Source organism: Bos indicus, chromosome 11, assembly GCF_029378745.1.
Source record: "Bos indicus isolate NIAB-ARS_2022 breed Sahiwal x Tharparkar chromosome 11, NIAB-ARS_B.indTharparkar_mat_pri_1.0, whole genome shotgun sequence".
Lineage (NCBI taxonomy): Eukaryota > Metazoa > Chordata > Mammalia > Artiodactyla > Bovidae > Bos > Bos indicus.
Window position 1 is genome coordinate 37,170,395 of NC_091770.1, and position 24,590 is coordinate 37,194,984.

Consider the following 24,590-nt stretch of genomic DNA (forward strand, 5'->3'; position numbering starts at 1 on the left):
GATTAATATTTTGGCAATTATCAAAATCCCAGGTCATATGTTATATGTGGATACCAAGTCTCTTTAGTGTTGTTTAATCTAGAACCTTTGCTCCATCTTTCCTGAGCTTGATGTATCTGATGAGCCTGTTACTTCGTAGAACACCTCTCAGTTTGCATTTGTCCAGTTTTCCTTATGATTTGGGTTACACATGTGGGAAGAAATATCATAGAAATGACGTTGTATTCTTCTCTGTATTATCAAGAGACACATAATGTTGATTTGCACTATTACTGATGATGTTAGCTTTGGTCACCTGGTGTAGGTGGTGTCTGTCAGATTTCTCTACTGTAAAGTTACTATTTTTTCTTTTGTGATCAATAAGTATCTTGTGATAAATTACTTTGAGACTATGTAAATGTATGTTTCTCATCAAACTTTTGCCTAGGAGTTTTAGTATCAATTCATGCTTTAATCACCATTGGTTGCCAAAGGGTGATTTTCTAATTCGATTTTTTTTTTACTTTTCAGTGTAACTATCCTAGTTACTTCAGAATTCTCTCCTAGTTCTCTTAACATTATGCCTTATCCTATTTGTGCAGACGGTGGAGCCTGGTGGGCTGCCGTCTATGGGGTCGCGAAGAGTCGGACACGACTGAAGTGACTTAGCAGCAGCAGCAGCAGCAGCAGCAGTGTTTACCACAAATGAAAACTTGTAACCAATACTGCTTATGATAGTAGGATCATCATCTGTTCCCCTTTGTTTAAAATTACAGCTAAAAGTAGCATCTAATATATTAAATCTAGCAGAGTAGCCTGGATTCACATTGTTTTGTTAAAATTACTCTCCATGAGTGAGGTAATCAAAGTGGGTTTTTGTAGAGCATCTATTTGCTGTCCCTGTTTCTTTGAAGCAGGGCTCTTCTGACACTTTGTGACATGGTATTAACTGTTACAGCATAAACACAATTTAATTTAGTGTTAGCAGGACAGTTTGACAATCCCTAGTCTGTTTAGGATATATATCAATGAAGAAGAAACTGAGCTAGGAAAAAACCTAAATTCTCACTGATCAACACAGAGATAGTTTTGTAGTTTTATTATATGATGATAAAATAGAATCTACTAGATAAAAATAAATAACATCTTTGTGGGTATTTTTACCAAGACTGGAAAGCACATTTTATATAAAAAAACCATTCAAGCTTATACTTTTAGTCTGGAATCTAAAAAGCTTTATATGCAGATTATGTATACTGTTTCTATTTCAGATCAGTTCTATGTAATGCATATTTATTGGGCCTTGTGCTAATTAGGTAATGTGAAATTATATACTTATATGTATATATGATACACACACATACACACACTATTGTGAAAACTTTAACTTGCATAAAAATATTGGAAGAAATATTTTTTATTTAATTTTAAATTCTACTTACAAACCTCTGTAGAGGTTATATTCTAGATAAAGATTCTTAGGCTTTGCAGAAATTGTGGAATTGTCTTCTAAGTAAATTTTTTACATTGATTCAGATGACCTCCTGAAAAGTAGCCTGGATGAGATCATATTCGAAGGCCTCATTTTGATTGGTGATATCCAGGTTCAGATCTCATCATAGGTCTTTAAATAGATCTGAAAAACAGTTTTGATGATTCATTGGTCTTGAAGAACAATGAAAACCTTTAGTTTAGCTTTAGCTGATCTTGGAGATACCACATTCAGGTACTCATTTTTTAATTAAAAAGATTCAGCTCCTGTAAAATAATCAAACCATTTAGCAGTATTTTGGCTTCTTATTTCTAGAACCTGCTGAGAAATACATCTCAAGGAGTACATGCAAGGCCTTTTCTCATTCTGCCCCATTTCTATTCTTCTGATTATGAGTGGAGGCATTCTGAATTTAGTCTCTTAAAAGGTTTTCAGAGCATCAGGCAGCAACACAATGGTAAGAACAGCTGTAAGCAGTTTGTTTGCATTAAATAGATTATAGCAGCAAACTCAAGGAGATAGTGGAGAACAACAGTCCACAGGGTTGCAAAGAATCAGACATGACTTAGTGACTGAACAACAACAGGTTAACATTATATAGTCAACTTGCATAAATATCTCTTTATGGAGTGTCCATGAGAATTCATTTTGTTCATGGCAAGCAACATGACAGAGATGCTGAGTCGGAGGACCAGATTCCAGGTCAAGATCTGCTCTGGACGTTGGGCAAGCTGTCATCTCCTCTGAGTCTGTTCCATCTGTTAAAAAGATAGATTCTCTCTTAAGGTTTCTTACATCTCTAAACTTTTCTAGTTCAATATATATTTGCATATATTTGATTCTACTTAAAATTATCTCTTTTTCTTGGAAAATTAGTGAGATTTTGACTTCTATACAGATGAAAATCACACAAAATTATGTAAATCCAGATATAAGATTTATTGATTCCAATTGAGATCCATCATGTTCATATCTACATAATGCGAACACATGTGGGTAATGATGACTTAGATTTTTAGCATGATTTGGAAAAACGTAGGATGGTTTCTGGTGTAAACAGGGTTCACATAGCTGCACTGGAATTCCTTGCTTCTGCATCACAGAGCTGAAGTTGGGACAGGCTTGTTTGCCCGTGAGAGCTTCAGAGACTGTATAAGATTTTGGCTGTGTGGGTCTTGGTCTGCAGCTGAAAGCTAGGCAGCTAAGAACCATGCTAGCCAAGAAGGTGGTAAATGACTTATTTTAATATATCGAAATGCAGTGTACAGATAAGCTAGTTAAGCCACCAGAGTTTGACAGGACTTTGTAAATAAACTGGCAAAGATTTATATGAGCTAGTCTGGCTGCAGTGTGTACCTGGTGGGTTGTCAGGAGGCTTTGATGAATTAGTAGTGATGTCAGGAGACTTCACTGTGATTTAATATTAACTGTTACATTATGTTTTAGTAATTTAGGTTTCAGTACTTGACAATATAGTTTTGCATTAGAATGTTTGGTATGATGAAGCCTTTACTATTTCCCAAGTAAATTAATATTCTACTGATACACTCAGATACTTGCCCTTAGCTTCTTGCCTGGAACCAGTCTTGGGCACCTTTCTGAAGTGAAGTGAAAGTTGCTCAGTTGTGTCCAGCTCTTTGCGACCCCATGGTCTATACAGTCCATGGAATTCTCTAGGCCAGAATCCTGGGGTGGATAGCCTTTCCCTTCTCCAGGGGATCTTCCCAACCCAGGGATTGAACCCAGGTCTCCCACATTGCAGGTGGATTCTTTACCAACTGAACCACAAGGGAAGGTGAAGAAACGAGTGGGTAGCCTATCCCTTCTCCAGGAGATCTTCCTGACCCAGGAATCAAACCAGGGTCTCCTGCATTGCAGGCAGATTCTTTACCAACCGAGCTATCAGGGAAGCCCAAGCAGCTTTTTATCTAACTTAAACAGTGATCTTAACTTCACTTAAGTGATAGGGCTTGTCCAGTGTTGGGTAAGGAGACAGTGAACTATAAACAGAGAAAGGGTGTATAATTTATTATCCAAATCAGGGTGCTTCAAAAATCCTTAATAATTATGCTGGGCCAACAGATATAAACTGGGCTGTCCAGACATATGGTCAGGCTAAAGGCTGACATCTGGGCACTGAGGACCGCTTGTCCCATGGCTCCTGGCTCCTGTTGAGTGACTGAGCTGTGAACTCTGTGGGACCTGGGCACTGACTGCATGAATTGATGACTGATTATTTTCATGCCCTTTGTTTTTTTTTAATAGGAAATCTGCGCTAATTCTTAGGGGTACCTCATAACACTATGACCTCAGATTGTTAACGTTCTTGATTCTTAGTGTAGAGATAGTCCAGCATCCCTCTTTTCCACTCCTCACTTCCTGTTCTCTTCTCAGTCAGCTCCAGCTGGGCTCCAGTGCCATCAGTCCCCCAGACCTGCCCTTGTTAACATTATCATTATGTTCACAAATCCAGGGTAGTCACATCTCTGCCCTTACACAATACAGTTGATCATTCCTACCCTCTTAGAACATGTTCCTCCTGTCATTTACTTGACCCCCACACTCTTCTGGCTTCTCTCCCCTTTCCAGTGTTGCCTTTTTGGTGTCTCTGGCTGGAGGCTTCAGTGCTTGACCTCCCAGTGTTGAAATGCCCCTGGGCCCTCCCCTATTCATAGTCTCAGTTCTATACCTATAATTATCATCTTCATGCTGACACCCATGTTGGCATCTTCAGTCCTGATCCTTCCACTGAACTCACGACTCATGGGTCTAAGAGCTCTCTTAATAGCTTTATCTCAGAATATAAATCTGGCATGGTCAAATCAGAACCTTTGATCTCCTCCGACCCTCACCCCACCTTCAACATAACTGTTTTCCAGTCTTTCTGCTTGAGTACGTGGCATCACCATTCATCCACTTGCTCAGGCCTAAGACCCAGGCATTGTCTTTGACTCCTTCCATTCTTTCCCAGAAAGTCCTTTGTCTTTAATATTCTGTTCACTCTGCTGCTACCCATCTAGTGCAAACCACCATCATGAATGGCCTGTAGTTGGTCAGTAACCTTCTAACCAATCTCCATGAGTCCTCTTCTGCCTTCCTGCAGCCTATTTTCTATATCATGGCCAGAAAGTTTTTAGGTTACTTTCCTGCTCAAAATTTGTTTATGGCGTCATATTGCAGATAGAAAAAAAAAAAAATCCAATCTCCTTGCATGACCTCTGGCTTTTGGTTTAGCCTCTTCTCTTGCTGTCCTCTAACTTGCTGGACCACTCACTGGCTCCTTGGTCCTCAGCACCGCCCAGCTCACCCTGTGTCACAGCCTTCCCACCTGCTGTTCCTTCCCCCCTAGACTTTGCGTGACTGATTCTTTCTTGTTTAGGTTTTGGCCTGTTTCATCTCCTCCAAGAGACCTTTCCTGACTAGATAGTAATAGTCCCCCTCCAAATCACCATTTATACCATTACTTTATGTACTTTCTTTAAAAAGTAGATATGCATTGTCATCTCCCGCTTCCTTTATCTACTGAAATATAAGCTTCTTACCTGCAGGGACTGTAACTGCTGTGTTTTCTTTCTTGTCTTGGTACATAGAATGGTGCCCGGCACATGTGAGTTATTTGATTGTTGTTGAATGACTAAGCAACAGTCACTGTGAGCCAGGATGACTTGTGTTCCTGGCAGCTCTTCAACGTCATCAGTGGCCCATATTCATTTAAAAATAAACATCATTTATTGCTCTAACTCTGTATCCTCTATTTCCTGTTCCACTCTGCATGGTCCTCCTGCTCCAGGCCTTTGTAAGCTTTGTACATGCTTTTTCTTGTTACCAAATTATTGCTTTCCCATGATGTTCATGTGGAGGCTGATCCGTTTGTTAGGAGACCCTTTTATGCTGTTTGGTAGATTAAACTGATGTAAGCACCCAAGTAGTCACTTCCCAAATCCCTTACCTGTCCCTTAGGAGGTTCCATTCACTAGTACTTTGTGGAGGTGGCAAAAGAATTAGGAGAAACTGAGCCCTGTCATCTGACCTATGTAATTTACTTTGACACTAATCTTAACGACAAGGCTTTCCAGGTAGCCCTGGAAAAGAAAAGTAAAGAATCCCCCTGCCAATACAGGAAGGCTTGGGTTCAATCTGTGGGTCAGGAAGATCCCCTGGAGAAGGAAATGGCAACCCACTCCAGTATCCTTGCCTGGAAAATCCCATGGACAGAGGAGCCTGGTGGGCTACAGTCCATGGGGTCACAAAAAAGTCAGATATGCCTTAGTGACTAAACAACAACAGTCTTAATGATATGCTACAGACTTTTACAGTTACAGTTACAGTTTGCATTTACCGCCTTCTCACCAGATTATCCCTAAAGCCCATAATCTGGACTGACTAGATTAAGCATGCTTTGGTTTGTGGGATCCAGGTCCTTCTCTCCCATGGTGCTCATTCCATGTCATCCCCTGAGTCACCATGTCACCTGTAGTGCCCCAGGCAACCACTTCTTAGTCATACTGGAACAGATACGTTAACTGCAGATGTCTCCCATCCTGTCTACTGTTATTCAAAAGCCAGGCTTTAAGTTATATAACTTCTCTGCCTTAACTAATCTTCACCAGCTGTTTATCTGCTGCATTTCTATTGCTAATTGCATAAATAAATACAGTGCAAATAATTTGGTATGCAAGATACCTCCTGTGAAAGTGAAATTTCGTTAATGCCATTTTCAGAATGTCTACTCCAAAATACCTTCTATAAAATGTTAACTATCACATACGTGTGTATATGCGTGTGTGTGTGTGTGTGTGTGTGTTGACACATACATAGGCCAGACGTATTTGGTTAGGCTATTTTTCACAGTTGTCCAGTACTCTGTTGACTGATGTAGTGTCCTCACAGTTCCCTTGATGTATAAAATCACTATACACTGGGCAGTGACACTGCAGTCTATTTTTCTACTCTGATAGTTTCATTTGTGTTACTTCTTCAACATGAGGATTAGAATTAAATTGACTAGGCAAGCAAAGCTGAAAATTCAATTAATTTCAGGTCTGTAAATGAAAAATGGGATCTCTTTTACTCAGTGTTAACTAGGACCCTGTGGGCTATACAAATGAAATTGACAGGCTGTCACTCAAATGATATTTTCTCCAGGGAAATGTCCTGGCACTGAATAATCTCTGAAGTTCCTCATGCTCCAGGATTCCAGCTGCTATCAGGATTATGGAACTTAGGGCAGTTTTTATGAAACCCATAGAATCCACAGCTTTTATTAAATTCAGTGCAGCTTTGCCAAGTATTTGTGGAGTTCCTACTCTGGGCTAGTTGCAGTGCTGGGCATTTAAGATTAAGGATGACTAGCTCATGATTTTTGTCATGCAGGGGCTTCAAATCTAATAGGAGGTACAAGTGACCAAGTGAAGTTGCTCAGTTGTGTCCAACTCTTTGCGACCCCATGGACTGTAGCCTACCATGCTCCTCCATCCATGGGATTTTCCAGACAAGAGTACTGGAGTGGATTGCCATTTCCTTCTCCAGAGGATCTTCCCGACCCAGGGATCGAACCCAGGTCTCCTGCATTGTAAAGCAAGTTTCAGGAGACTTGCTTAGTAACGTAACACAACTGTTACAATCATGACTGCTGATTGATGAATGTGATGACATTGGCAGAGTCCTCGTGTACTATTCTGGATTAATTTAACCAAACATTACATTTGGACAAGGTTTGGAACCAGGCACTTTTCAGTATTGTGGTGTCAGGTTCTGATGGTTTAGGCCCAGGACATGACAGTGTTGGCCTGTTCCACTGTCCCCATTGCGGAGGGTAACTGACTTGTGGAGGATGAGGCTCAGACGCTTAAGAGAGCCCCACGGTGATCCCCGACGCACTGTCTCAGTAGGGGTCAGGGTGTGGGTGGCCTTTGTGAGCTAAGTGTCCAGCTAGAGGCTTGGCTCTTCTCTGACGTACTGAGGCTGCAGGTCTCCGGCTCCTCTAAGAGAAATCTTTTCCCTCCAGAGGAACCAGAGGACGGAAGATACCAATCAGCAAGGCCCAGTATGTAGCCCAAAGGCGGGAGAACAAGATACCTCAGACAAGCTTCATAACTACCTTCCCTTTCCCGGTGCTCCTTGTGTGCCCACCTCTCTTGTCAGCGTTCCTAGCCAAGCTGTCACGTCACTTATCTCAGATTCCTCACTGAGCCTAGTCTTCCTCTCCTGGGTCAGTGGCCTGGCCAGTGTAACTGGGATGACCACTATCCCCTTCCTCCCTCATACCACTCCTGAAGGGCTGAACTTTCTTCCACTCCTCATTACTCAAGACAGGAAAAGGCATTGCTCACGTATAGGAAGAAATTGCAGACCTAGTAGATTTCTGAGCTGATATCTGTATTTCTAGGCGAAGCATCACTAGATAGTTACTTCTCATTTCCAATGCCTAATCTCTCAGCTCTCCCTAGAAGGAGCCAACTCTCTCTCTGTCCTCTCTTCTCTAATCTCCTACAGAATTTACAGCGGAGAACTTCTTTCTTGCAGCTAATTTAAAGTCTGTGTACTTATTTGAACATCCATCTCTCTTAATTATGTGCATGAAAGAAATGGATAATCATAATTTGCACTTCTCCTCAGCAAAATTATCACTAAATTTCCTCCCAGAGGCTCAGTCTGATATAGGAGTCTAAACTTTGGAGTCAGATTTGGACTCAGATCTAGTTTTGCTGCTTGTTTTCAGTTTGCCTTTGGGCCCAGTGTTTAACTCTTGGTCAGCTTTTTCATTTGTGAAGTGGGACATTATTACCTACCTCACAATTAGTGTAAAATGCACCAAATGATGACTGGCACAGAGTATCTTTTTTATCTGGTTGCTTTGTTATCCTCAAGAAGATGGCTGCTCCCACTCCAGCCCTCACGTCTGCATTCCAGGTGGCAGGAAGGAGAAAGGGGGGCAGGAGGAGGGGCCTTCTCTTCCTACTTCCTGGAAATTGCATGCATAGCTTCCATGTTCATCCTGTTGTCTAGAGCTCCGTTGCATGGTCACACGTGACTGGTTCCTAAGGAAGCTGGGAAAGGCAGCCTTTATACCCAGCATTTATCCATGTGCCCAACTGACATTTAAATGTTCTATTTCTGAGAAAGACAAGGAGCATCCTTGGTGAGTTCCTTAGTAGGCAGACTGTGAGACAAAGTTTAACTTGCATGATATTTATTAAGGGGTGCTCTATGGGTCAAAAGCAATGGATGGAAGGACAGAAGGAAAAGTCAAGCCATGGTGCTGGTCCCATGATAGCCTTGGTGGGCCCCAGAGGTCACTGTTAAGATGGGATGGCCAGGCCTTTATATTCCTGTACTCATCAGTCATTAGGTATGGGCTAGCCCAGGAATGGGTGTGACCTTGGGCAAGGCAACTCTTGGGAGTCGAAGAGACCCCTGAAGAAATTGACAACCAAAGGATGGACCAACTGGGCCAACAAGTCCTTCATGGGAGGGGATTCCAGGTGACTCAGCATCCACAACAGAGACAAGGGAGAACCAGTTTGTCTGACACACTGCAGCTTAGAGTGGTTTGAGGCTCAAACAACATAAAACATAGAGGGCTTTTGCAGAGGACCTGGCTCATGGTTAGCACCCAGTCAGTCTTAGCTGTGATTTTAGTACTTGCCAAAGTTATTTTAACAAGTTATTTTTCTCCTGAAGCATCCTATGGGGACTAAAAGAGTTGGCTATCCGATCTAATGATCAAACTTAGGAAGTGTTATATTGCCAGATTTTATTTTATTTTTTTCCAGTTTAATTTATTTATTTATTTTACTTTACAGTATTGTATTGGTTTTGCCATACATTGGCATGAATCTACCATGGGTGTACATGTGTTCCCATCCTGAATACCCCTCCCACCTCCCTTCCCATCCCATCCCTCTGGGTCATCCCAGTGCCGCAGTCCCGAGCACCCTGTATCATGCATCGAACCTGGACTGGCGGTTTGTTTCATATATGATAATATACATGTTTCAATGCCATTCTCCCAGATCATCCCACCCTCTCCCTCTCCCACAGAGTCCAAAAGACTGTTCTATACATCTGTGTCTCTTTTGCTGTCTCTTATACAGGGTTATCATTACCATCTTTCTAAATTCCATATATATGTGTTAGTATACTGTATTGGTGTTTCTCTTTCTGGCTTACTTCACTCTGTATAATAGGCTCCAGTTTCATCCACCTCATTAGAACTGATTCAAATGTATTCTTTTTAATGGCTGAGTAATACTCCATTGTGTATATGTACCACAGCTTTCTTATCCATTCATCTGCTGATGGACATGTAGGTTGCTTCCATGTCCTGGCTATTATAAACAATGCTGCGATGAACATTGGGGTACACGTGTCTCTCTCAATTCTGGTTTCCTCAGTGTGTATGCCCAGCAGAGGGATTGCTGGGTCATATGGTGGTTCTGTTTCCAGTTTTTTAAGGAACCCCCACAGTGTTCTCCATAGCGATACTGCCAGATTTTAAATTTCTGCTTCATGTCAGCCAATGTTCAGTCACGGTCTCTTCTAATAAGAAAAGATAATGTTGACATTCCTTGTGCCTTTGCTCTTTTCCAAAGTGAAGCGATAGAAAATGCTTCCTATTTAATCTTAGTGTTTAAGATTCTGTGTTATTGATATCCAGTACTTTTTATGACAAATCTGTTACTTAGAAATGTCCTGAAAATAAGATCAAGAAATGAAAAAAAATCATTCATTAAACAAATGCTTATTGAGCACACATCTGTGACTGGGCCCATCCCACCCAATCCAAGTCAGTGTTTCCCACCTGGGCCTCACTAATAGTCTCCTCGCTGATCTTTCTGTTTTCATTTTGGCTCCCTCTGCAATCTCTTCATTACAGCAGCCAGAGTGGTCCTTTAAAAATTTATCAGTCTCATCACTCACTTTACTCTCAACCTTCCAATAGCTGCCTAGTGTGCGTGCAATGAAATTCAAAGTCCTGGCCAGGCCCTGCATGCTCTGGCCCTTAGCCACCCTTCTGACCTCATTCCTGTCCCTGCCGTTTTGCTTCAGCCACATGGGCCACTGCTGTTTCTGAGACATCCAGGCAAGTTCCTGACTCAGGACTTTTGCCCTTGTTCCTCCCTGGGCCCAGAATGCTCTTCCCCTAGGTTTGTGCTTGGCTGCTTCCCTTCATGCAGATCTCTGTGCCCCTGTCGCCTCATCAGAGGGGCCGCTGTGTCTTCTGTCTCTAAAGTGACCGTGCTGGCCACTCTCTCTTTCTTTCTCACTCTCTCACCTTACTTAATCTTTCTTCTTATTACTACCTATAACTGCATATTAATTTGTTTATTGTTCACTGTCTATCTCCCTGACCAGACTGTAGGGTCTGAGAGACCAGGACTTGGATTTTGTTTACTCCTGTGTCCTCAGAAGAGTATCAGGAAGTTTTTGTGAAGGAAGGAGCATGCTAGTTTCTCAGAATATAATGATAAATAGGACATCACGGACCGTGCCCTCATGGAATATATAGTCTACAACTGAAGCTCTTTCCAATAGAAGAGGCAATAAAAATCATAGAATTTTCTCTTTTAATATAGTATAGTAGTAAATAATTATATGTACATACCTCAGAGATGTTGTGGGTTCAGTTCCAGACCGTGACAATAAAGTGCGAATCCCAATAAGTGAATTATGGGAATTCTTTTGTTTCCCAGTTCATTAAGTTATGTTTACCACAGAGAACAGTATAGTACAGTACTAGTTTGAAATAGCATTATGTCTAAGAGAAAACAATGTACACATCTTAATTTAAAAATATGTTATTGCTAAAAAATACTAACCATCACCTGAGCCTTCAGTGAGTTGCAATCTTTTTGCTGTAGTAACATCAAAGATCACTGCTCGCAGATCACCATAACAAATACAATAATACTGAAAAAGTTTGAAGTATTTATTATCAGAATGTGATACAGAGACATGAAGTAAGCAGATGCAGTTGGAAAAATGGTACCAATAGACTCGTGTAAGACAAGATTGCCACACAAACCTTCAATTTGTGAAAAAAAAATGCAATAATTACTAAGTGCAGTAAAGTTCAGCAATATAAAATGAGGTATGCTTGTGACGGTCTCTAATGTTGAACTATCTTTGCATTCTTTTGACAGCCTTACTAAGTCATGATGTGCAGTTCTTTTAATATACTGTTCTTTTTTGTTTATTTATTTTTGGCTGTGCTGGGTCTTCATTGCCGCACAGGCTTTTCTCTAGTCATGGGAAGTGGGGGCTACTCTCCAGTTGTGGTGTGCGGGATTCTCACTTTGGTGGCTTATTTTGTTGCGGGGTATGGGCTCTAGAGCACATGGGTTTCAGTAGGTGTGGCTCCTGGGTTCTAGAGCACAGGCTCAGTAGTTGTGGTACATGGGTTTAGTTGCTCTGTGATACGTGGGATCTTCCTGGATCAGGGCTCGGCCTCATGTCTCCTGCATTGGGAGGCAAATTCTTTACCACTGAGCCACCAGGGAAGCCCTGTTTACTATTCTTAAGATTCAGTTTGCTCTTATGTATTTAATTTCATAGTGGCCTGTAAGAATAGTTTTCTGTAGTTTTCCACTGTTGTCATCTGGCTTTCATAACCATTAGTGTTAATGGTTGTAGGAACCCTACAAGTATTCCTTGGGGTGATACCACTTTCTGTTCTCTGGAGCAGTTTAAATAACATTGGAATCCCTGATTAATCTAGGTTTGGTAGAACTTGACTATAAAACTGCCAGGGCTTGGTAATTTCATGCTGGGTAGAAGTTTTATTATCTTTATAATTTTGGTCTGTTCAACTATTCTGCTTTTCTTGAGTAAATTTATATAATTTTATCGTCTAGGAAAGCTTTCATTTTATCTAGACCTTCACATATATGAATATATAGGATAGTAGGTGCCTAAGGGAGAAGGCAGTGGCAACCCACTCCAGTACTCTTGCCTAGAAAATCCCATGGACAGAGGAGCCTTGGTGGGCTGCAGTCCATGGGGTCGTGAAGAGTCGGACACGACTGAGTGACTTCACCTTCACTTTTCACTTTCATGCATTGGAGAAGGAAATGGCAACCCACTCCAGTGTTCTTGCCTGGAGAATCCCAGAGACAGGGGAGCCTGGTGGGCTGCCGTCTATGGGGTCGCACAGAGTTGGACACGACTGAAGCAACTTAGCAGCAGCAGCAGCGGAAGCAACTTAGCAGCAGCAGCAGGCTCCTAAGATCTTCTTTTATCTGTATTTGTGTCCCCTTTGTCATTACCAGTATTGTTTATTTGTGTTTTCTTTGACTGGTCTTAAGCTTAAAGAAATTTTGTCTACTTTATTGTTATTTCGAAACCCCACCTTTGATTTTGTTAATCAATTCTACTCTGTTGTTGCTGTTTTATTTTCTGTTTCACTGAGGTCTCTGTTTATTCTACTGCGGTTGTCAAAGTAAGGGCAGCTGTACTCTTGGACCCAGCTTTTCTGTCCCCCTCCATCTGCACCTAGTGGAGGTCTGGAGCTACCACAGTCTCTACCCTACTTCTCTTTGACCTGAACACTCAGAAAAGGGAAGTCTCCCAGCCTTGAACATGCTTTGTTGGGTGCAAATCTTAAGGTTTTATTTAGCACAGAGCCAAATGCCTTTTCACTGTCACCTAGTTATATGGGGGAGTTATGATGGTTGGTTATGGGAGGGAGCCTATAATTGGTCCTCCTGTTCTACAGGAAGTCATTCAGTTGACTATCTCAGTGACTCTAAGACCACTTTTTCTTATGTTTGTTTGAACTTGGACTTTAATGCCAATTTTTAGGTTGTAGGATTTTTGCTTTGGGTTCCATGAAAATTTGACCTTTTTACTCTCTATATTCTGGATATATTAAAATTTTTGTCTGTTATTAACACCCTTTCTAAGTATTTAATTTTTAGCAAAACAGGACTCCAGTGTGATCTTGGACAGAAAAAGCTCTGGAAACCAGAAACATAAGTATTACCATGTTGTGTCCTTAAGGGGCCTCATTTAACTTCTGTATGTTGTAATTGGCCATTTGGGAGAGAGAGAGAGTCATAAATTCCACCCAGCACCGAAATTCTTTCCTCTCCTGGAGATTGATGATCCACTGTTGGTTCAGCAATTCCAGTGATGGAAGACGCTCTTTCCATGCTTTGACATTTCAAACTGACATGAAATGTTTATTAGTAAAGGATATCACTTCACACCTATCAGAATGGCTGTTATCAAAATGACAACAAATCACAAATATTGGTGAGGACATGGAGAAAAGGAGACCCTCATGCTGTTGGTAGGGCTGTAAATTGGTGCAGCCAATATGGAAGATGGTATGAAGTTCCTCAAAAAATTAAAAATAGTTCCAGCAATTCCACCTCTGAGTATTTTTCCAAAGAAAACAAAAACACTAATTTGAATAGATATATGCACACTCTGTTCATTGCAGCAATATTCACAATAGTAAGATATGGGAACAACCTAAGTGTGTACTGAAAGGTGAATGGATAAAGAGGAAGTGGTACACACACACACACACCTACTACACACACAATGAAATATTCAGTTCAGTTCAGTTGCTCAGTCGTGTCCGACTATTTGCGACCCCATGAATCGCAGCACGCCAGGCCTCCCTGTCCATCACCAACTCCCAGAGTTCACTCAGACTCATGTTCATCGGGTCAGTGATGCCATCCAGCCATCTCATCCTCTGGCGTCCCCTTCTCCTCTCACCCCCAATCCCTCCCAGCATCAGAGTCTTTTCCAATGAGTCAACTCTTCACATGAGGTGGCCAAAGTACTGGAGTTTCAGCTTCAGCATCATTCCTTCCAAAGAACACCCAGGACTGATCTCCTTCAGAATGGACTGGTTGGATCTCCTTGCAGTCCAAGGGACTCTCAAGAGTCTTCTCCAACACCACAGTTCAAAAGCATCAATTCTTCGGCGCTCAGCCTTCTTCACAGTCCAACTCTCACATCCATACATGACCACTGGAAAAACCATAGCCTTGACTAGACGGACCTTTGTTGGCAAAGTAATGTCTCTGCTTTTCAATATGCTGTCTAGGTTGGTCATAACTTTCCTTCCAAGGAGTAAGTGTCTTTTAATTTCATGGCTGCAGTCACCATCTGCAGTGATTTTGGAGCCCAAAAAAATAACGTCTGACACCGTTTCCACTGTTTGCCCATCTATTTCCCATGAAGTGATGGGACCAGATGCCATGATCTTCATTTTCTGAATGTTGAGCTTTAAGCCAACTTTTTCACTCTCCACTTTCACTTTCATCAAGAGGCTTTTGAGTTCCTCTTCACTTTCTGCCATAAGGGTGGTGTCATCTGCATATCTGAGGTGATTGATATTTCTCCCGGCAATCTTGATTCCAGCTTGTGTTTCTTCCAGTCCAGCGTTTCTCATGATATACTCTGCATAGAAGTTAAATAAGCAGGGTGACAATATACAGCCTTGACGTACTCCTTTTCCTATTTGGAACCAGTCTGTTGTTCCATGTCCAGTTCTAACTGTTGCTTCCTGACCTGCATACACATCTCTCAAGAGGCAGGTCAGGTGATCTGGTATTCCCATCTGTTTCAGAATTTTCCACAGTTTTTTGTGATCCACACAGTCAAGGCTTTGGCATAGTCAATAAAGCAGAAATAGATGTTTTTCTGGAACTCTCTTCCTTTTTCCATGATCCAGCAGATGTTGGCAATTTGATCTCTGGTTCCTCTGCCTTTTCTAAAACCAGCTTGAACATCTGGAAGTTCACGGTTCGTGTATTGCTGAAGCCTGGCTTGGAGAATTTGAGCATTACTTTACTAGCATGTGAGATGAGTGCAATTGTGTGGTAGTTTGAGCATTCTTTGGCATTGCCTTTCTTTGAGATTGGAATGAAAACTGACCTTTTCCAGTCCTGTGGCCACTGCTGAGTGTTCCAAATTTGCTGGCATATTGAGTGCAGCACTTTCACAGCATCATCTTTCAGGATTTGAAATAGCTCAACTGGAATTCCATCACCTCCACTAGCTTTGTTCGTAGTGATGCTCTCTAAGGCCCATTTGACTTCACATTCCAGGATGTCTGGCTCTAGGTCAGTGATCACACCATCATGATTATCTGGGTCCTGAAGATCTTTTTTGTACAGTTCTTCTGTGTATTCTTGCCACCTCTTCTTAATATCTTCTGCTTCTGTTATGTCCATACCATTTCTGTCCTTTATCGAGCCCATCTTTGCATGAAATGTTCCCTTGGTATCTCTAATTTTCTTGAAGAGATCTCTAGTCTTTCCCATTCTGTTGTTTTCCTCTATTTCTTTGCATTGATCGCTGAGGAAGGCTTTCTTATCTCTTCTTGCTATTCTTTGGAACTCTGCATTCAGATGCTTATGTTTCCTTTTCTCCTGTGCTTTTCGCTTCTCTTCTTTTCACAGCTATTTGTAAGGCCTCCCCAGACAGCCATTTTGATTTTTTGCATTTCTTTTCCATGGGGATGGTCTCGATCCCTGTCTCCTGTACAATGTTACGAACCTCATTCCATAGTTCATCAGGCACTCTATCTATCAGATCTAGGCCCTTAAATCTATATCTCACTTCCACTGTATAATCATAAGGGATTTGATTTAGGTCATACCTGAATGGTCTAGTGGCTTTCCCTACTTTCTTCAATTTAAGTCTGAATTTGGCAATAAGGAGTTCATGATCTGAGCCACAGTCAGCTCCTGGTCTTGTTTTTGTTGACTGTATAGAGCTTCTCCATCTTTGGCTGCAAAGAATATAATCAGTCTGATTTTGGTGTTGACCATCTGGTGATGTCCATGTATAGAGTCTTCTCTTGTGTTGTTGGAAGAGGGTATTTGCTATGACCAGTGCATTTTCTTGGCAAAACTCTATTAGCCTTTGCCCTGCTTCATTCCGTATTCCAAGGCCGAATTTGCCTGTTACTCCAGGTGTGTCTTGACTTCCTACTTTTGCATTCCAGTCCCCTATAATGAAAAGGACATCTTTTTGGGGTGTTAGTTCTAAAAGGTCTTGTAGGTCTTCATAGAACTGTTCAACTTCAGCTTCTTCAGCGTTACTGGTTGGGGCATAGACTTGGATTACTGTGATATTGAATGGTTTGCCTTGGAAACGAACAGAGATCATTCTGTCGTTTTTGAGATTGCATCCAAGTACTGCATTTTGGACTCTTTTGTTGACCATAATGGCTACTCCATTTCTTCTGAGGGATTCCTGCCCGCAGTAGTAGATATAATGGTCATCTGAGTTAAATTCACCCATTCCAGTCCATTTGAGTTCGCTGATTCCTAGAATGTTGACATTCACTCTTGCCATCTCTTGTTTGACCACTTCAATTTGCCTTGATTCATGGACCTGACATGCCAGGTTCCTATGCAATATTGCTCTTTACAGCATCGGACCTTGCTTCTATCACCAGTCACATCCACAGCTGGGTATTCTTTTTGCTTTGGCTCCATACCTTCATTCTTTCTGGAGTTATTTCTCCACTGATCTCCAGTAGCATATTGGGCACCTACTGACCTGGGGAGTTCCTCTTTCAGTATCCTATCATTTTGCCTTTTCATACTGTTCATGGGCTTCTCAAGGCAAGAATACTGAAGTGGTATTCTTTTAAGAATACTTAAATGAAATATTACTCAGCCATAAAAAAGAACAAAAGCATATCATTTGTGACAACATGGATATACCTTGAGGCTATTATGCTAAAGTGAAATGTTAGACAGAGAAAGACAAATGCTATGTGATTTGACTTATATGCCACTCCAGTTTCTTGCCTGGAGAATCCCAGGGACGGGGAAGCCTGGTGGGCTGCCGTCTATGGGGTCACACAGAGTCGGACACGACTGAAGCAACTTAGCAGCAGCAGCAGCAGCAACTAGTCTTACCTTGGTGATCATTTTGTAGTTTATAGAAATATTGAATCACAATGTTGTGCACCACAAACTAACATAGTGTTGCAGGTCAATTATACTTCTGCAAATTCATAGAAAAGAGATCAGATTTATGGCTGTGAGGGAGGGTGGGGAGAAGGTGGAATTGGATGAAAGTGATCAAAAGGTACAAGCTTTCAGTTATAAGTACATACTAGTATTCTTGCCTGGAGAATCCCGGGGATGGGGGAGCCTGGTGGGCTGCTGTTTATGGGGTCACACAGAGTCGGACACAACTGAAGTGACTTAGCAGCAGCAGCACCACCAGCAGCAGCAGCAGGGATATAATGTACAACATGATTAATATAATTAATACTGGTATATGTTATATATGAAAGTGGTTGAGAGTAAATCCTAAGAGTTCTCATCATGAGAAAAAATATTTCTTTTTCTTTTATATTATATCTATATGAGATGATGGATAGTCACTATGTGTATTATGACAATCATTTAATGATGTTTGTAAATCAAATCTTTACAATGTACACCTTAAACTTATACAGTGCTGCCTATCAGTTATGTCTCAATAAAACTAGAAGATAAAAAAATGAATTAAAAAAGTTTACTTGAAAGTATCCACATTTTCTTTGGTAAATAAACTGTCTTAAAACACAATTAGTGAATTCTTTTATAATTGATTTATTTGCAACAGATTTCTACTGCCTTCAAAACAGACTTTCTAAAATTATTGAAAACATTACTGGTAAATATTTGCACGTGAACAAATATTAATGGTTCTGTGTTTAAATGTAAACTTATGTAAAGAGAAGATAAAGAAAAATATTTAAATCAAAAGATAATCTATGACTTCCCTGGTGATGCAGTGGATGGGAATCCACCTGCCGGTGCAGGGCACACTGGTTTGGTCCCTGGACCCGGAAGATGCCACACACTGTGGAGCAGCTAAGCCCACATGCCACAGCTGCTGCCCCGTGCTCTAGAGCCTGTGAGCAGCAACTACTGACCCACGCGCTGCCACCACTGAAACCCGTGCGCCTAGAGCCTGTGCTCTGCAACAAGAGAAGCCCTCACACTGCAACAGATAGAAGCCCTCTCTCTCTACAACAAGAGAAAGCCCATGCACAGCAACGAAGATCTAGTGTAGCCAAAAAGAAATACAAGATAATCTAGATGTTTATCACCTAAACGTTCAGAGACTGGAAATTTCAACTTGACTAGGCTTTCTGTTTTCTCCCCACCTGTTTGGGGTGTTTCACACACATCAGGGTAAGAGTTCTTTTCTGTTTTTTTTGTACCTGTGAATCTCTTAATGTTTCTTTGGAATTATTTCAGAGTATGCAAATCCAGAGTTAATTCTCAAAGGAAAATGAGATGAAATCAGTTTAAGATGACAGGTGAAGGATTTGTATTCAGTTCAGTTCAGTCGCTCAGTCGTGTCCGACTCTTTGCGACCCCATGAATTGCAGCACACCAGGCCTCCCTGTCCATCACCAACTCCTGGAGTTCACTCAGGATTTGTATTAGATTTCAGTAAAGCTGATTAAGTGCTAAAACTTATTACTAAAGAAGGGTCTGAAGTTTGTGCTAAATATATATAGAGAGGGAGAGACAAGAAGAATGATGAGAGGAGACAGAAAAAAGTTTTCTATCTGGGATGATGAAAAAGTTCTATACTCCCTTTTAAATTGGGGCTGACCTATAGTTCTGACCCTTAAGAGATGCTGTGTTCCTAAATGGTGATTATGATCACAGTCTGTTGTTTTTTTATAGTTGACTTACAATATTGCATTAGTTTCAGGTGGACAGCATAGTGATTCAATGTTTTTATAGATTATACTCAATTTAAAATTATTATAAAATAACAGCTATAATTCCCTGTACTGTACAATGTATCTTTATTGTTAATTTTGTACATGATAGTTTGTACCTCTTAACGCATGCTCCTGTCTTGCCCCTCACCCTTTTCTCTCCCCACTGGTAACCACTAACTTGTTTTCTATATCTGTGAATCTGTTCCTGTTTTACTGTATACGTTTGTTTGTTTTACTTTTTAGATTTCACAAATAAGTGATATCATACAGTATTTGTCTGACTTATTTCACTAAGCATAATATTCTCTAGTTGCATCCACATTGCTGCAAGTGACAGAATTTCATTTTTTTTCAGACTGAGTAATGTTCCATTGTGTGTATATGCATGCATGTGTGCTAAGTCACTTCAGTCATGTCTGACTCTTTGTGACCCCATGGACTGTAGCCTGCCAGTCTCCTCTGTCCATGAGATACTCTGGGCAAGAATACTGAAGTGGGTCGCCATGCCCTCCTCCATGGGATCTTCCAGACCCAAGGATTGAACCCATGTTGCTTATATCTCCTGCATTGGGAGGCATGTTCTTTACCTCTAGTACCACCTGGGAAGCCCTTATGTGTGTGTGCACACACACACACACACACATATATATACAGCACATCTTTTTTTTTAATTTAATTTTATTTTTTAACTTTACAATATTGTATTGGTTTTGCCATATATCGAAATGAATCTGCCACAGGTATACATGTGTTCCCCATCCTGAACCCTCCACCCTCCTCCCTCCCCATACCATCCCTCTGGGTCGTCCCAGTGCACCAGCCCCAAGCATCCAGTATCGTGCATCGAACCTGGACTGGCGACTCGTTTCATATATGATCACATCTTCTTAAGTGCGTTGATGGACACGAGTTGCTTCTGTATCTTGGCTATTTTAAATGGTGCTGCTTTGAACATGGGTGTGCATATAGCTTTTTGAATTGATGTCCTCATTTTTTTCTGAGTGTATACCCAGAAATTGCTGAAACCTATGGTAGTTCTATTTTTAGTTTTTTGAGAAATATCCATGTTGTTTTCCACAGTGCCTGTACCAGTTCCCATTCTTATCAACAGTGTACAAGGATTCCCTTTTCTCCACATCCTTTTGTTATTTGTAAACTTTTTACAAATAACATTTGTTATTTGTAAACTTTTTGATGATAGCCATTCTGACAGGTGTGAGGTGATATCTCATTGTAGTTTTGATTTCCATTTCTCTTAGTACTTAGCTATGTCAAGCACCTTTTCATGTGCTTCTTAGCCATCTTCTTTTTTATGTTTTCTCTGAAAAAATAGCTATTCAGGTGTTGTGCCCAGATTGAGTTGTTTGCTTTTGTGTGTTTTTTTTAAACGTATCAAGTTGTATAAGCTGTTTATATTTTTTAATGTTAACTCCATGTCAGTCATATCGTTTGCAAATATCTTTTCCCCTTGGGTAGGTTGTCTTTTTATTTTGTTGATGATTTCCTTTGCTGTGCAAAAGCTTTTAAGGTTGATCAGGTCCCATCTGTTTACTTTTGCTTTTATTTCTTTTGCCTTAGGAGACAGATCCAAAGAAGTATTGCTGTGATTTATGTCAAAGAATGTTCTACCTACGTTCTCTTCACTGTATGTTATCGCCTACTTTGTCGCAAATTAATTGACCACAGGTGCATGCTTTTATTTCGGGGCTCTCAATACTGATCCAAGGTCTGCTTTTTGCCAGTTCTCTGGTATTTTGATTCCTGTAGGGGCTTCCCACGGAGAAGGCAATGGCAACCCACTCCAGTACTCTTGCCTGGAAAATCCCATGGACAGAGGAGCCTGGTAGGCTGCAGTTCATGGGGTCACTAGGAGTCGGACACAACTGAGCGACTTCACTTTCACTTTTCACATTCATGCATTGGAGAAGGAAATGGCAACCCCCTCCAGTGTTCTTGCCTGGAGAATCCCAGGGACGCGGGACCTGGTGGGCTGCCATCTATGGGGTCACAGAGTCGGACACGACTGAAGTGACACAGCAGCAGCAGGGGCTTCCCAGGTGGTGCTAGTGGTAAAGAATCTGTCTGCCAATGCAGGGGATTCAAGAGACAAGGGTAGGGAGGTGGGGTGTTCCATCCCTGGGTCAGGAAGATCCCCTGGAGGAGGAAATAACAACCCACTCTAGTATTTTTCCTGAGAAAAAAATCCCATGAATGGAGGAGACTGGTGGGCTATAGTCTCTGGTATTGCAAAGAGTCAGACAAGACTGAGCGACTGAGCACACAGCTTTGTAGTATTTGAAGTCAGGGAGCATGATACCTTCAGCTTTATTCTTTTCTCTCAGGATTGCTTTGGCAGTTTGGGGTCTTCTTTGGCTCTAAATACATTTTAGATTATTTGTTGTAGTTCTCTGATAAATGTCATGGGTGGTTGTTTTGATAGGGGTTACCTTGAATCTGTTAATTTCTTTGGGTAGTATGGCCGTTTTAACAATATAATTCTTCCAATCCAAGAGCGCAAAATAACTTTCCAGAACTTTGTACCATCTTCAGTTTCCTTCATCACTGTTTTATATTTTTCAGAGAATAAGTCTTTCACCTCCTTGGTTGAGTTTATTCCTAGGTATTATTCTTTTTGCTGTGATTTTGATATCTATCTATCTATCTCTATACATGTATTTTTGCTTTCTCTTTCTGGTAGTTCATTATTGGTGTATAGGAACGCAACAGATCTCTGTATATCAGTCTTGTAGCCTGAAACTTTCCTGAACGCATTTATTAGTTCTAATAATTTGGAGGTGGAAGCTTTAGAAAAAATATGTTTTCCATATATAGTATCATGTCATTTGCAAATAGTAACAGTTTTGCTTCTTCCTTTCCAATTTGGATGCCTTTTCTTTCTTTTTCTTGTATGATCATTGGATCACAGTCTGTTTTATCACTCTGCTTGAGATGCTGAAGCCATATGCTAAGTCAGGTCCCACATATTTCTTTTTATTGAGGTAAGAAAGAGAAGACTTAAACAGAACTGGAAGTGCAATGTAAAGAGTAAAATTAATATATATTAAATATATAAATGATCTTACTTTATGCTTTTTATAATTGAGATAGTAAGAATAAGTTAATACTTGATTCTGTCACCTGAGAAATGACAGACCTTCAGAATTTTACTTAAGATAGTGTTAGTAAAATTTGAGTAGATATTTCAAATGACAGAGTCAACAGGAGGGGAAAGCCATTTTGGCCACAGTCTCATGAACTTGTCAGTTGTAGAATTGCGGAAGAGAATGGAAGGAGTTTTGACATGTTTTTCTCAACTGACATGTTTTTCTGTCTGATATGGTACTTACTTGTTCTTCTAGAATTTTTTTTTTTTTAAGTCTTTGCAAAAGTTGAAAAAGTGAAACAAGATGGTTGTAAAACTATCAAATAATGCAGAAATGTAATGTGGAATGAGACTCCCCCTGTACCTCCCAAACATATCCTGCTTTACAAGAATCACTACTATTTACAGTTGGGTGTTTATAGGCATTTATCTAGGTAGATGCCAGCATATATGCATTTAATCAACTGAGACACATTTAGTTGCTTACAGTTTTTCACTATTACAAATAGTATACAACAAAGTGCCTTTTAACCCAATTACTGTAATATCTGTTGAAATGTAATTGGAAATGAATAATTAGATATGATAAAAATGATTCCAGTCTGTACTTTTACATAAATATAAATAATTTACTAGACTGTATTGTTGAAAGTGGTAATTCAAAAGCTAGAGTGATTTAAAAAGCTCAAAACCCAGAGAAATTTACGATCCCTTGGCATTGAGAATGCATTGGCAAAAATGATGTTTATAGCTCTAGACTTGCACATATAGATGATTGACTGTCTAGGAAAATGACTGACTTTCAGGAGACAGATTGTCTTTACATATGCTTGCTCTCCAAAGAGGGATGCCCTGGGCTGTCAATGGTTTAAAAAAGCTCTTCTTTCTTCCTATATTCTCTATTTTCCCCAGCAATTAAGGAAACTATCATATTCGAGACCTGGAGGAGAATTCGAATTTAAAAAACAAACAGTGATTATGTCATTTTCTAAGACGAGGTATAATAATTACAACTCTTTAGGGAAATATCTCAAATGAACTACACAATTTTCCAGTAGAATAATTGTACCCTTGCAGTAAATATGGAATGATGGCCTGAATAAGATATTTTCATAGAAACACGCCCCAGGTGTCTCATAGTCAAAAGCTGATGAATGTAGCACCTGACTTAAAGCTAATGGGGTAATTAAATGAAATAATTCATGTAAAGGTCTTAGCATTCTGACCAATGCATAGTTAAAGTTCAGTAAATTATAGATGTTTTTATTTGCTGTCAGTGACCATTAGCTTTGTCCCTGTGGATTACTCTACATGTTGGGGAAGTTAATATATATATGTATGCATGCATATATTATGTCAATAAGTGAATAATAACTGGTAAAAGTCCTATGAAACTCTGTCACATCCGTGGACAATAGTTTATTACAGTGCCTACAAAATGTCACTCACTGACCACATATCTTGTTTTATGAGACAAGAAATTATTTATATTCCATGGCAATTGATGTATATACATATTTCTTTATTATTATGGATGTTATATAAGTATGTAATGATACCATATTATATTGCAAGCAAAAATCATGCTTAAGTCTATATTTTTTATTTAAACTTTAAAATCTTCTCTTTAGTCAGTATTTTAAATAATTCTTCAGTTCAGTTCAGTTCAGTTCAGTTCAGTCGCTCAGTCCTGTCCAGCTCTTTGCAACCCCATGGATTGCAGCACGCCAGGCCTCCTTGTCCATCACCAACTCCCAGAGTCTACTCAAACTCATGTCCATAGAGTCAGTGATGCCATCCAGCCATCTCATCCTCTGTCATCCCCTTCTCCTCCTGCCCTCAATCCCTCCCAGCATCAGGTCTTTTCCAATGAGTCAACTCTTTGCATGAAGTGACCAAAGTATTAAGAGTTTCAGCTTTAGCAAAACATTGCAAATAGTTTTCTGTATGGGCAGAATGTACCCAGTTTGAAAATCTTTTTCTACATCTGGAACAAAATTATATTTGATTTTAGGAACTTGTCTAACTAGATAAAGAAGTGAAATAGCTATATATATCTCCTGAATCTGATTTTAAAATGTTATTAAGCATAGTATTGCATAAAAAAATGTCCCAAAGTTAGCTGCAGTTTATAATGAATTAAAGCTAGCTTGATCCAGCAAAGACAGAATTATACATACTGGAAAATTTTGAGGATTCATTTTTTTTAAAATATAGATTTTAGGAAGATCTTAGTAAGACTTCTAAACATGAAATTAAAATCACTCATTTTTTTTCATTACCATAAAAATAAGCAGAGACAT

The 24,590-nt window shown here is 40.2% G+C and overlaps 1 protein-coding gene and 1 long non-coding RNA gene across 6 annotated transcripts in view; one reads left to right on the forward strand and one right to left on the reverse strand.

Annotated features, from left to right (window-relative positions):
• EML6 (EMAP like 6) overlaps positions 1-24,590 on the forward strand; it is a 322,773-nt gene that overhangs the window by 71,408 nt on the left and 226,775 nt on the right. The window lies entirely within an intron of this gene.
• Positions 1,373-5,107, reverse strand: LOC139185768 (uncharacterized). The gene is made up of 3 exons (XR_011569246.1): positions 5,014-5,107; positions 2,082-2,229; positions 1,373-1,615 (listed from the first exon to the last, which is right to left on the reverse strand). It is a non-coding gene; the product is annotated as an uncharacterized lncRNA (long non-coding RNA).